The sequence below is a fragment of the Lactuca serriola genome, chromosome 7, assembly GCF_051521515.1.
Source record: "Lactuca serriola cultivar US96UC23 chromosome 7, Lser_US96UC23_V15, whole genome shotgun sequence".
Lineage (NCBI taxonomy): Eukaryota > Viridiplantae > Streptophyta > Magnoliopsida > Asterales > Asteraceae > Lactuca > Lactuca serriola.
Window position 1 is genome coordinate 79,284,941 of NC_136414.1, and position 13,981 is coordinate 79,298,921.

The following is a 13,981-nucleotide window of genomic DNA, read 5'->3' on the forward strand; positions in this document are numbered from 1 at the left end:
TTCAGGGCGGTGACGTTTGAAATTGCAAACATTTGGAATAAAAAATGCTTCGGCTTCGTCTGGGCGGTCGGGAAGAGCTAGGAAAGTTTATACGGAGTCGCAATCCGAAGCAGTGCCTTCAACCTCCTTTCCGGTGAAGGAGATTGCTTCTTCTGTGTTGCCAGTCCGTTCCTTCATTGTCGTCAGTTTTGGTATTGCTTTTAATTGTTATATATTTCTGTTACGTTTTCTTGTTTATATTGTTTTTGAATGCACTACATCCATTCCATACGAGAGTAGATTGATTGCGCATTTGAACACAATTAAGTTTATGTATAACAATGAAACAAAAGCAGGATCTGTGTAACTTCTCAATGGATCACTAATTTATGCCTTGAGCTGACAGTTATGTGGAAATTGGTGGAGAAACTGATGATGCCTAAGAAATCAAAAGCTCATGTACAAAGGCCATTGCTTAGTTGTGGATGAGTCTATGCTTAGAGGAGAGTCTCTTCCTGTTTTTAAGGAAGAAGGGCTTTTTAAATGGGTTAATATTCTTTGAGCATTGGGACAAAAATTTGATCTTTGACTGGGATTACTTGTCAACTCATCTGTGTTTTCTTCCTACACGGATCTTCATTTACATATGGTAACCATATATAATTTTTTTATTTGTTTTTGTGATTTTCTAGTGTATTAATAATTAATTAGTTTAGTTTGCTTAAAATCTCAGGTATATCGTGTTATTTGTGGTTACTCTTGTTGTGGTTCTGTTATGGCCTACAAATGGGTTGAAGATTCAACTACATATTGGTGAGTTGATGAGTGATATGTTAGGCATCTTCAAAAGTAGCAAAGAGAAAGATGAAGATGAAAACTGTGAGTATGAGATGGTTTGGGATGCAGAACGGCCAATGCATTTAATCAAGAAAGCCTCAAAGATCGTGCCTACACGTTCAAATGAGACGGTAGAAATGTAATTTTCTAAAAACTGCTTCCTGATATGTAATCAGAAGCATGTTTTTATGAGACTTTGATGTAAGTAATTTTTGTATAACAGGGAAACCATATATATATATATATATATATATATATATATATATATATATATATATATATATATATATATATATATATATATATATATATGGTCAGTATAACAGTTGGTTCACAATTCACTGAATTCGAGGAGCCAATGACTGTTCGCTCATCGCGTCCAATTCATGCTAAAGAAATTTCCACTGTTAGTGAGTCTGTTGTCATTGTAATCTTCATTATTTTTTAGTTTATATGTTAAAGGTTGTAGTGATTCAGGTGAATGCATTTCGTTTGATGATGCATGATAACATGATGGTAGGTGCTTTCTCTCATTCAACAGCAGTTGGGAAGCTAAGAAAGAATTACCAGATGTTCCTACAGTGACAGTGAATTGTTTGTTTTTGTTGTTTGATAGGACATTGAGTACCTGAAGCTGTATAGTTCAAGATATGGGCGTGAAGAAGGGGTTGAGATTCTAGAAAAAACAGGGATATATCATGAAAAAAGAAAACAAGATAAGAAAAAGGTGAGACTACATTTCAAGATTTCTGTTACGCTTATGCCAATCCACTCAAAATACAAATGCAAAATACTCAATGCCTCACTACTACTATCACTACTCTATTTATACTATTCATGAGATAATTCTAGATAGGGTGCAAAATAGATAATAATAGATATTACAATTAAGTCCCCCATGTTTACCCATATATTTATATAAGACCCATAGCACATTCTCTATCAATACCACCATCTTGAAGAAGAGGCTTGTCCTCAAGCCGGGAGTTAGGAAATTGACTTTTTGTTTGCAAGGCACTTTTTCTTCTTTGATTGGAACTTGCTGCCATGGAATCAACCATTTCTTTCCTTGTCCTGACTCAAGGGTTTTATTGTCATTTTGACACAAAACAGAAAGTGGGAAAAGGATTGAACTTTTTAAGAAAGGGGAAGTGCATGAGGCTAGTACTCTAAGATGGATAGGCTTAGAACGCATAGTACCTAATTTGGATGGTAGTAATTTAGGAACAAGTTCAAAGAAAAGAGATCCAGTAGGCTCACTCTTGAATGTAGAAACACCGTTCTTCCCAAATTCAAACTTGATATTAACTTTCTTTTTATCCTCAAAGATTCCATCAGGTTGTGCCTTACTCAAAAAGACCCTAACTTTTTTCTTATAAGCCCCTTCTAAGTTTTTGATTTCAATAATCTCCAATACAACTTCAATGACATTTATTTCAGGAAGATTGATTAATTTTTGAAATCTATTACCCTAATCAACTTTGTTGGTTATGAGTTGAGTAGTAGTGACACGAGAAAGTGGAGTACCTCTACAAACCCCTCCTGATCTCCAATAACTTGCACCAAACATCTCCTCCCCTTGCCGTGTAGTTAGAGAAAATTCAACACTTAGTTTCTGACATTTGCACCGTTGCAAAAATTGACAACCATAAAACCAATTGTTCCTGTCTTCATCAATTGATTGGAGTTGATGCTTAGCAGCAGATACAAGATCTTCATGTATCAAAATATTTAGTGATACGATCCACTCTGATTCTTGTTCCATATATATTTTGATTCTCAGCTTTTTAATAGTACGTGGGGTGAAAGAATTGACTTGTATAATTAATCCAAAAAGAGCTTTATAATTCTGGAATTGGGCGGTTGGACCAAACTGATTGCAGTGAAAATCCAAAACAAAACCACCATACTGTTGACTTGATGATATAAATACTTGTTTTTCTAAGCGCTTGGGTACCCAACCTGTGTCATAAAACATGATGTTTTTCTGTGGGTTCTGTTCTTGTGAGCAACTTGAAACTAAGCCGGAAGTGATCTTAGCAAGGGGTAAGATTCTTGACTCCCCTTGAACACTTTTGAACTGTGGGTAATAACTTTGAGCACCGAAACTAAACCTTTTCAGATGTCAATCTTCCCTTGCTTGGTGAATTAGGTGGGAAGTGATGATAAGATTGGAGATGACACTCAATTTTGGCACGTCGTAGGGTTTTAATAGTGATTGAAGCAGTGTAATATCGAATTGAGGCGATTGACTGCTCTGTGAGTCGGGCCCAATGGAGTGAACGGAGTGATACGACAATCTAGGCAAACCACATGGGCCAAAGCGAAAAATTAAATTGGATCCAGCAACAGAGTTAGATGTATTACCCTTCACGCTTGGATTTTCTTCCCGAGTGGCGATGGCGATGGCGATGGCGGTGGCGGTGGGTGCAGGATAGGCAAGCGCTATTTGTGATCGTTGTGTCACGATCTCCACTGCATCGTGTTCTTCCTCATTGAAGTCCGACGACGAGAATGGTGCCCTAGGGTTCCCGAACTTAAATTTATCAACCTGATCAGAGAACTTTGAATGTTTCCCCCTTAGATCTGCCAAAATCCTTGGTTGAGTGACGAATGGAGTATACTGTTGGGGTTGATCACCAGAGGAAACGTCGACATCTGTAGTAGGCCAGTGGCACAACTCCGATTCAACCTCCTGTTGGTGTTGCTTCCCTTGAGATTCCTGGGATTGTTGGATCATCTTCTCAATTGATTGAGGCATTTCATTGAGTAGCTCTTTCATGGTTCTCGAGAGGTCCTTCATCTGTTTAGATAGTGTCTCAATCTTCTTATCTTGTGAATCCATCCAGTTTTCAAGCTCGATGCATATTTGTGCTTCAGTGGGTTGTACCATGGTTTCACACAGGAAGAAGAGGAATGAAAACCAGCGATTCATGGTTCAAACATTTGTCGAAGTCATAGTAACAGACTTGGTTCTTTGTTGGACCAATGTCTTCTAACTTGTTCACTAGACAAAATGATAAAAGTTTTGATGCTTTCACTTTGTAAGATGATATATATGTTATCTGTTCTCGCAATTACAGCAAAATGTATTTCACTTTGTGATTCTACTTGGTGCAAAAGTAGAAGACTATGCTATCTGTAACATTAGTAGGAAATTTGTTGGAAACTCAAGGTAAAGGTAGGTTTGGCATACAAGGCCAAGCCAGGTTGTGAATTCTTAGATGATATGTGATAAGCCTCAAGAACTTCTAGTTTACAGCAAGAGGGGTAGAAAGGTCAATAAATAATAAAGCAGCTTTGGAGTGTGGTGAAGTGTCTTTTTTCCCCTTTTTTGCTTTATCCATCTGTTTCCGTTATTCCTTCAGGTGGTTATGACCTTAGCACTAATTTTGTTGTACTGCTGTAATCGTGGGGAATATTTCCAGTCGGGTTGTGGTCCCTATTTTGAGATTTATTCCCTTAGGACTAGGAGAGTATTTAAACATCCAGTAAAAAATTATTGTCGCCTTTAATCACCCCATCTGTTCATCTTTACAGTTCCATTCTTGCAATCGATTTTGGACTTCATGAATCGACTTTGGACTTCAGGGGTCATAAGAGAAGCAAGCAGGACAGGGGTCGTAATGGAGCTCCTAACAGAGCAAGACAAAGGTAAAAGTTCCTCATTTTAGTTTATACTTCTCAATTTGATTTGTGAAAAAGTTGCTAAATGAATTTTATATTTCTTTTGAAAATTTTCATGTCTTTTGATTACACTAATGCACCATCTCTTTTGCTGTTGTTTTTTCTAGGCATGATGGTTGTGACATGTTGATGATTCCCATAACAACAATTGTGTCTGGATTGAAGTTATCCTTTATACTTTGTCGTGAGGTTCCTGTGCTCTTTCAAAAGGTTATACCTTTGTCCTTCCATTGTTTTCATTTCTTCTTTGAAAAATCAAATCAAAGGAAGTTTATTGGTTCATGAATTGAGAATTGACAAATGCTTTAAGCGGTCTTTGGTGATATTTCAACCGTATAGAACTTAGGTTTGACACACCTCTATGATGTTTTGCATATATGCCATAATGCCATATTATATATTGATGATTGTTGGAATTCAATGGTTTCACTACAACAAAGTTCCACATTCTAATTATGTTTGTTTTTGATCATTGATAATGACATCACAGGTTTCACAGTTGCTTGCTATGTTGTATACACTTTCACCTTCAAACATGGCATTGTCCATGTTGTCATCTTTTAGCAGTGTTCTATCAGAAAGCCAGTAGGCATCATTTTTCCATCAAGCATCACTTGGAACTTATCTAAATCATCAATTGGTTTCTCGTATTGGAAAATACAAAGACCAAAACACCACTACTGATGTTCATGTAACTATTTTGAACAAAGTGGCCTAGACATCATTATATGTCCTTCACAATCTAATTTCTAACAACATACTCAAATTTAGTTAGGATTTGTGCACGCATTGTATTAGTCATTAATCATGTTTGTGTGTTTTTTTTTTGTTTCTGCGTATTTTGTGCATCAGGTAAAGTTGATGGAAGAAAGGAATATGAAGCCACTTGATTTAAATCTTGCAGCATTATCAACAAGATGCAGTAAAGACTTGGAGTTGAATTTGGCTAAGTCATTATTGAGTGAGATGGGCCGATGTACAACTGCTTATCCATATAATCAGTTGTTTGGAGCAGTAGTCTTAAAGAATTATGAAAGGCAAGATACAACTTTACTTAGTTGGAATTTGATGTACATTGTAGATTAGATGCAAATTTATATATTGTAAGAAATAGAATTGTATGACATTAAATTTATGCAATGGATTCTATTTTTTGTATATGATATTTTATTTTCTATTATGAAACATTAAATACAAATTTAATTTGAAAATAAGTAAACCTAAAAATAATATTTTTTTAAACATTTAAAATTATGATACAAAAAAATGTGTGTCATCTTCATTTATGACATGGCCTTTCTTGACAGGGGCTTTCTTGATACGCATTGTGTGTCATTAACACGCGCGTCGTAAGGTTACGACACGCAAATGCGTGTCGTCTTCCTTTATGACAGGGCCTTCCTTGATATGCATTGCGTGTCGTAAATGCGCGTCGTAATTGCACGTCTTAAATACACGTCGTAAATGCGCGTCGTCTCTCTTTATGACAAGGCCTTCCTTGACGCGCATTTGCGCGTCGTCTGAGCCTTTTACGACGCACAATGAGCGTCGTAAAAGGCTGTTTTTCTAGTAGTGTTGATTCATGTTTATATCCCAAAAATCGGACTTAGAAGCAATGGAAAAGGAGTTTACGGCCTAAGCTCCTCCTTAGGCCGTAAACACCTAAAATGAGGCCAAAATGACCCAAACTTGTCCCTAATGGCTTGGAAATAAATAGAGGAATTAGCCTAGGAGTGTTTGCACATTTAAAACAATCATTTTTAGGCTTAAAAGAGAGTTTACGGCCCAGGCTTATGCCAAGGCCGTAAACACCTCAAAACTATGTCAAAAGGCCCCAAAAACACTCCCAAACCACCCTTAGATTTCATACATAATATAAACACAAGGAAATATGGGGTAACATGGAGTTTACGGCCCAAGCAAGTGCCTAGGCCGTAAACACCCCTTAATCATGCCTAAATGTCCCAAAAACACTCCTAAAACACTCTTGGACTTAATACATAAATTAGGGGCTTATCCTTTTGGTTTTAGAACATTTAAACATAAGGATTTGGAGGATTAAAAGGAGTTTACGGCCCAGACATGTGTCAAGGCCGTAAACTCCCCAAAACACACCCAAATGATAGTTTTAATCCCCCAAAATGGCATCACACTCCATTATAAAATGCTAGGAATGTATTAGGGGCTTCAAACTACACAAAACTCAAAGAATTAGAGTTTACGGCCGTAAACTCCCTTAGGAGTGTACCTAGGCCGTAAACTCCCTAATGAAGCCCTTAGAAACCTTAAACTCACTCATGCCTTTTTGGAAATGTACTTAGAATAATCCCATGAACAAGTAGAAGCCTTAAAACACCCTAGAACCCATCACCATGAGTTTACGGCCGTAAACTCATGGTAAGTAGTCCTTGGGCCGTAAACATCATATAAAGGGGTTTACTCTCGGATAGTAAACTCCATTTGCTAGCCATACACACCTTTAGACGCTACCCGGGACACCCAAACACTTATCTAAAGTATTTTCCGCTCCTGTGAGCGCGTATATTTGTTTAATTAGTATTAAATATACTAATTGTATGTGAACATATGTTATCATATGTTAATTAGGTCATTGTGTGTGTTCGAGTCCTTGCGTGACACCGAGCACCCAACCGGCGCCTTCATCGGGCCTACTTACACCAGGTGAGTTCATACCCCTGAATGAACCTTTTAAATGTTTTTACATGTTTTATAGGGGGGAATACAAGTTAAACATGCCAGTTATCATATCAATCACATGTGATTGATAACCCGCATGCTCAAGATTTTACCACATTGTACACTGTTTTACCGAGTAGGATACTATGATGGTTTTCAAAAGGGATTTCAATTGTTTCAAAACTCTTACTTGTGCTGTTATATCTAAATTCATTTTAAACTGGTTTATAAAGGTTCCAAAGATTTTAAAGGCTTTCAAACTTATTTTACCAAGAACACCAAATGCAATTTTCCTAAATATAAAGGTTTCCAAGATTTTCATTAAAGTTCCTTTCACAACGTATACTTTTACATGTTTGTTACTGCTGCTTCGCTTTTACTTATCTAAAACTCCTACTTGATAACGCAATTCTTTCGTGATACACTTATACCTGATGGACGCTTATACTTATTCACACTCTTACTTAGTGATATGATTTTACTTTACTTATACTTGATATCGCCTCTACTTCACTTATACTCGATACGCTCTTACTTCACTTATTGTCGTCTCTACTTCATGATACGCTTATACTTATTCGACACTCCTACTTCACAAGAATCACATCTACTTGATACACACTCAGTCGCAGTTAGATGTATGTTTGTGCTTATATAGGTACATATAAGTAATGATTGAAAGACTTAGGAAGGCTCGTCCGCCCTATTTCCTTTTCTTTGTTGAGATGTGGTCTGGTGGGATCAGATGGCCGTCCGAAGGTCGTTTGATTCATTATTTATATATTATGTATATGAGTATGGACATATAGGAATTCTCTAGTCAGTTCAGTTAAAAGTCTCTACCTCTAGTCTACACTTACATTAGAAACCTACTATTGGGAATTCTCTACCTCTAGTTCAACACTTACACACTACCCACTATTTGGAAGTCTCTACCCACTATTTGGGATGCATTTTCAGGACACGGCCTTCTCCGTCAAATAGTTGGTAACCAGAATCTCCTGTAGGGAGAGCAAACATTGTATGTATAGATCTATATGGGATTGACAACCCCGCACCCAGACTGCTAGCTACAATCCCAGCCTACCAAGCCAACGGGTGACAAATGTCACATTTTAGACGCTTGTAGGGCGTCTAGTACTCTAGTCAGTATGGTTACGAGTATCCCGGGTTACCTTATAATTCATTGGCTTTAAGGTAACGGTATTTCGCCAGCAATTTACACTGTATGCTGGTAATTCATTTTCAAAGTCACACTGTTTTGACCTTACAAGACATATCTTTCATTTCATACTGTCTGGGGTCTGTCTCCTCTGTTTTGACCTTACAAGACGTATCTCTCATTTGATGCTGTCTGGGGTCTGTATCCACTGTATTCACAGAATCCACTATATTAACTGTATTCACTGTTTTAGACCTTGCTAGACGTATCTTTCATTTGATATTGTCCGCGGTCTGTATTCACTGTTTTAGACCTTGCTAGACGTATCTTTCATTTGATATTGTCTGCGGTCTGTATTCACTGTTTTGCACCTTACCAGCTATACCTTTCATTTGGTACCTTCTGGGGTCTGTGTCTCTATTTGTTAGACTGAACCAGGCATGCCGTTCGTTCGATACTCTCCTGGAGTCTATGATTCCTTGCCTTAGTCAGTAGTCCTCACTGCTGAGGCATATGTTATTCCCTGATGTCATTTGCTTTCCTCGATAATCAAATTCAGTATTTTGATAATGATAGCAATTTAGGGAAAACAACTTTTTACCACATAACACTGACCAGTCTTGGTAGAAGGCTGCTTTATTTAAAGAAAATATAGGATTTTCTGGAAAGGACTCTAATACACTGAAATCTCTTAAACTACTACTTTTATTAAAGTTATTTGAATGAAAACGTCACTAAATGCTTATGAACTCACCAGCATTTGTAAAAATGTTGATACTCGCTTTTCAAATAACTTGTATTCTCAGGTTAGCAATAGACAGGTACATCCCAGAGCTGTTGATGAAGATAGCTTAGTACCGCGCAGTGTTTATTCTATTACTTGTATTACTTTGATGTATTAATGTAACCATGTAAAACTATTACTATTAATGCAATGTTTTGTTGTACTTTGATTACTATAATGCATGTGTTGTGATACTTGACATGACGTCATCCACCCCAGAACGTCTGGCGGCAATCAGGTACTTCTCCTTAAAGAAATTTGGTGCCCTACATCCCCTGAAATCTTTGAAGGAGAGAGTGCGCGCCCCAGACTGGCTAGCAGCTAGTTCGGCCCTAAAAATCCGAAGGCGATCCTCCATCAGCTCAATGATACCCTCCTTGATCGACCCATACATCACCGGGGTCGCATCAAGGACACCTTTGGTAATCTCAGAAGCAATGAACACGTGTAGTCTCTCATCAATTGGTTCGGTGCTCACGTCCGAACCAGATCCAGATCCCGAACCTCATACTCTTTGACGTGTCCCCACCATACAGAAACATAACTAGATAAACAATCAGTAAACATACGAAGAGGTTCATACTCTCGTGCTTCCTAGATTCATCATGGTTCTTCGGATCTCGGGTATAAATCATGTGCTTCCAGTAGTATGGACCTAATACTACCTTCAACACCTATTTATACCCTTCTCAAGGACTACCCCGACTCCTCCAACCACTCCTTCCTATCTAATACTCTCCTCATTCTATAAGGCATCCTATTCGCCAATACATAATCTAGGGACTTCCTTCGGTTCCTTTCCTCACCACTCTCTGCTATCATCTGCCGAAGGAACTTCCACCAATACCATCCAACTACCACACGAATGTAATTACATACTATCAATACTAGATAATTCTTTGAATGAAAGGTCTCACCCTAAAACAGTTGGACTAAAACAAGAGTTGTGCAATAGAGCTAAACCTATCCTTCTAAAATTCTATGATCTAATCTGGTACTAATAAAATCTCTTAAAAGCACAAAGCATGCTACATTCGAGCATCAAGTAATTCAAGTCAGAAAATAACCTAAATAGGTCATCCTATCAGATAAATGATCTCATACTAGCATGTATATCTATAAGGTCATACAATAGACACATAAAGGCATCTCTCCTAGTATACTATCATGCAATCCTTAGCAGATCCTTAGCCCTAGTCTAGCATGTGATTTACAAATTCACAGCATAACATAAAACATGTATGGGTATTTTGAGAAAACTTACTTGAGCTCGGCTAATTGCACGCATCACACCCCCTTCTTTTATTGGAATTTTTTTGTTAAAATATTTCTTTTTATGAAAAGCTTACCAAATCCTCGCTTTGAGTTCAGACATACCTGAGAGTATGTCTGAATCCATCAAACCAAGGCTCTAATACCAACTTGTAACATCCACAAGAATCAAACAAATTTTTTTGCTTTTTAATTCATTTCAAACATATGATAATCATATAAAAATAATTTAGAGTATATCATAATAACATATTATCAGAGTACAAAATCCCAAATCACGTGATGAAGAAAATCATAGGTGGATGCGGTGCGATCAGGTCGGGCCCTTCCCTTTCGAGCTGGCAGTACCTCAAACATAAACTGAAACAAGTAAGCACAAAGCTTAGTGAGTTCCCCCTAAATGCCCCATACCATACATAATAATCAAGCATATATGGGTGCTTTCAACCCCTTCAGTCTCTTTCAACCGGTACCGGGTATATTTCAACCCCTTTGGTCTCTTTCAATCGATACTTGGTATATTTCAACCCCTTTGGTTTCTTTCAATCGGTACTAGGTGTAATTCAGCCCCTTTGGTCTCTTTCAACCGGTATCAAGTCTATTTCATGCCTACCACAACCACATAATATCATAATGAAAGAGTCACAAAGACATTAGGTAAATATAGGCATAACATACAATTATCACGAAGACAATCATCATACTACAAGCATAAACTAGTGGGCTGACTTTTGTGCCTTCATACTGAAGGAAACTCACCTCAGACTGCAGATATCAAATCACACTCAGGCTGCTAACTCGCAAAATCCTCTCACTAGTTCACAAGTATAAAACCCTAATTAGGAATTAGGTCAATAATCTAACCCGAGTGTCCAAACTCTAAATATTCACTTTAACTGCAAAGGTTTGCTTAACCCTTGCCTCATTGGGCCTACCCACCAACGACCCTAAATTCATTCCAAGACCAACTAAAATACCCTAAGGCCCAATATGGGCCCAATAGCTCCAAAATGGACTAAAGCCCATAAATGTCCTGCTACTAAGAAAGGCATGAGGCCCGAACCTAAACAAGGCAAAAAGTCCAACAAAACTAGAGCACAAAATCGCTTAAGCCTACAGAGTATGTGCGCATGGTGTACATGGCTCGTACGCCCGGCGTACGTTGTTGATCCACAATCGGGGTACTAGCCCAGTACGTGTAGCATACCCAGGAGTACTCCCGGTCTACTGGTCATTCAGCTCAAAAATGTTCCAGTGACTTAACCCATTAAGCTTTAATGTCCAAAATTTAGATCCACGCTCATAAAAGTGTCTTAAGCCATAAAGTAGCAAAATTTATGCTTTTTCATGACTTAATGGGACTCAAACCATGGATTAAGCCTTCTATCTCTCTTAAGTGGTCTCCAACTCATGCATGGTTGAGTCTTAACTTCCAATATTTGACTATTATGACTTCATGCACCCCTAAGAGCCCTAAAGGACAAGTCAAATGGTATGGAGTAGCCCATACTCCAAAATACCAAGTTATAGGACCAAAAGATGCTAAATTCTTCCCTAAACCTAGATCTAGAATTAAAATGAGGAATTTTCAAACTTTATACCTCCAATGAGATAGAAATGATGCACAACCTCTAGATTTGCAAGCTTCTTCTTGTCCTTTGCTTATCCTCAAGTCTCTTCCTCCTTCAAGATCACAAAAGGGACATCCAATACTCATAGTAAGCTCAAGAATGCTCTTCAAGGTGGCTATGGATTCAAGATGAGCACAAGAGGCAATGGGGGCTGATAAGGTGAAAGGCTTGAGGGGTTTAATGAGCTTAAATAGGGTGCAAACCTTAAATATTAGGGTTGTCACCCGACTTGCGTACGCCCTACATACGCATGGGTACGCCCAACGTACGTAGGGGATGCCCCGACTTTGCACATGGATGAGAGTACGTTATGCGTACCTTGTATACGCCCAACGTACTCGGGCCTAGTCTACGGGCAATAAGAAGTTTAACGCAAGAATTTTACCTGGCAAATCCGGACGTTATAGAAGTGGAAGCACATGATGAGGTGAATGTTGTGCTTGGTATATTCTCAGTATATTTTGTGCACATTTCGTTGCCTTATGAATAGAGCGACATGTTCTTATATGGCAAAAGATTTTGGCTAAAAAGAAAAATCCTTTTGTGTTTTAGAATTAAAAGTTTTTATAAAAGTGTGTGTGGAAAATTTGGTGTGGTTAGTAAATTTTACCCACATGCTAAATTGAGTGTAGGGGTGTCGAACTCCAAGAAAATATATCTATATAAAGATTGGGGAATTTTATGTCATTTGTTCAATGGCTTAGTTGTCTACATATGAAGCTAAAATGGTATGTCAAAGAATATTGGGTACCCGAAGCTTGATGACATTTGTTTTCAACTACTTTCATTTTGCATTTCCATATAAAATCGTAGAAGGTTATATGAGATAAGACCATAAGCACATTTACAAGACTAGATATAACATGTATATAACATTGGAGATGGTCTAGAGAACGACAACACTTTACATGTTTAGCAACTAGATTCCAACTAGATTATGGTTTTGGCATGAGAGATAAACATGAAATTAGGTAGTATTAAGTTTAGAAAACAAATAAAACCCATAAAGACAGATTAAGTTGAACCTACTTGAAGTTCATGATACAAGTTTAATACCTGATTTTTTTTGAGAAGTGGCCGATTCAGAATTGTGAACTGAGGACAAGATAATTTTTAAGCTATAAATAAACTTATAAAAAAATTAAGTGTTCATGTGAATTCATTTGAATTAATAAGTTATGTTATGGAAGAAAACAGTATGAGCTAAGATAACAAAGTGATCATCATGAACCGAGATAAATACCCAGGATTGATGACCTTTTGGAGTTCTTATGAGAATCTTTGTTGGATTATCTTCCTGTAGAAGAATTATTATATTTAAAGAGGTCAATCTTAAAGAGATCGTGGGACATTAGAGTTAAAACGGAGAAGAACCGCCTTAGTACATCTCAATATACACTCGTCATGCATGATTACAATATGAGTTTTCAATACTTTTAAGTAACAGAGTCAATCAGAAGATATCAAAGATTGGAATTTCAAAGGAAATGAAAGATTAGTTAAGTGTGACTACATTTTGGTAATTGCAAACTTCATGGGATGAATACACATAGTGAAGATTGACTCAATTAGTAGGATGTATAGATAAATCTGTTGTGAGAATATATACTCATGTTATGGAAACTAGAGAGTTTGAAAGATCAAACTTAAGGAGCATGTTATGGAATTCAAAGACCTTAATTTGAAAATCATCTAGTAATACCAAAGACGAGAAGAAAAAAAGTTCAAGAAGAATTAGCTTAATTTCTGTGGCGGTTTCTAGGAGGAGACAAAATCATTCCTAAGAGGTGGGTAATTCCAATATCCTAAAGTGTATAGATGTTTTTTTTTAAATATTATAGACGGGTAAAAGACATACTTAAATAGTTGTTTACATTTTGAGAAAGCAAAAGGTTAAAAAGTTATGTAAGTACTGATTATAATTATAGATCT